Genomic DNA, 1468 nt, shown 5'->3' with positions numbered 1-1468 from the left:
ATATATATATATAGTTTACTAATTTAATAAAGTAGGAGATATTAAACTAAAGTAAGAAAAAAAATCAAATCTTTTTGAACAATTCAATTCCTCGGCATTAGTACTATATAATAATAAGCTTTAAAAGGTCATTATTTCAAATATTAAATTTTAAAGAATTCATTCAAGCTTTGACCCATTGTTTAAGAGAGTGTTTGTATTTTTATGCATCCAATTCCTGCATATTATAATTCATTGCTTATCATTTTGACAAATAAAAAATAAATTTTCTAATTATTTTAAAAGTATTATAACATCAATAATTTCATATAATTTTAATAAAACACTGACATTTTAGAAATAATTGCAATAAATGTTTTTTTTTTTCATGTATGAAATATTAAAGTTATATTAATATTTTCATAAATACCTTTTTTTTTTTTAATTTCTTTAAGTTTTATATAACAAAACGTTGAAGATATCAAACATAACTTTAAGAATCATTTGCATGCACACCACCCAATTCTTACGTATTTACATAGCTAATGCAAGCTTTTCTAATTATATTTACACTTAAGTAACACCACTAGGGTCGTGAACGAGCCAAGCTTGAGCGAGTTCTGCCTTGGCTCGTGTTCGGGTCATTCTAAATAGCTCATGGTCGAAATCGGCTCGTGAACAGTGTGTTTGTGTTCAGCTCGAAATTGGTTTGTAAAAATTAAATTGAAAAAAATAGATGTAAAGTATGAGATTTGAATCTGGACCAAATATATACAAAAAAAAAACACTAATCATATTATCACACAAGGTATTATGATTTAAATTTAGATATAAATCTATATAATATATTATTATACAAATAATATATGTAATATATTATTATATAAATATTTTTTTTTTATTTCGAGCTAAAATGAGCAGAACACGAGCGAACAATGAGCTATTCGTGTTCGGCTCGTTTATAATTCGAGCTTTAAAAACTTATTCATGTTCGGTTTGTTTACTTAACGAACGAGCAGAACATGAGTTGTTTACGAACAAAGAGCTTTTTTGAGAGCCCTGAACACCACCTTCTCCAGTTAAAGGTGAGTTGAACTCTATAACTTCAATGTATAAAGAACTATTTTAAAAAATCAAGTGGGAGGGGGCCATATGAAAAATATCTTGCAATCAATGCCAGCCGGAATTAAGAATGCAAAAATATCAGTCATGCTCGAGTTTTAAAAGCGCTGAAAAAATAGTAATCTTAAAAAAATGTTTTAAGTCCACATCAACATGCTAGATGCGAGACCAAATGATAAAATTAGTGAGATTAGAACAAATATAATTGAGTTAAAGAACCACTAATTTTTATGTATTTGCATACCTAATACATTGTTATATTTATCATTATTTCAAACTTAAAAATTATGGAATGGACCTTTTGAATCATGAAGTGATATATACATATATATATATATATATATATATATATATATACATATATATA

The sequence above is a fragment of the Phalaenopsis equestris genome, unplaced genomic scaffold (genome assembly GCF_001263595.1).
Source record: "Phalaenopsis equestris unplaced genomic scaffold, ASM126359v1 Scaffold000002, whole genome shotgun sequence".
Lineage (NCBI taxonomy): Eukaryota > Viridiplantae > Streptophyta > Magnoliopsida > Asparagales > Orchidaceae > Phalaenopsis > Phalaenopsis equestris.
Note: the sequence above shows the minus strand (reverse complement) of the source record.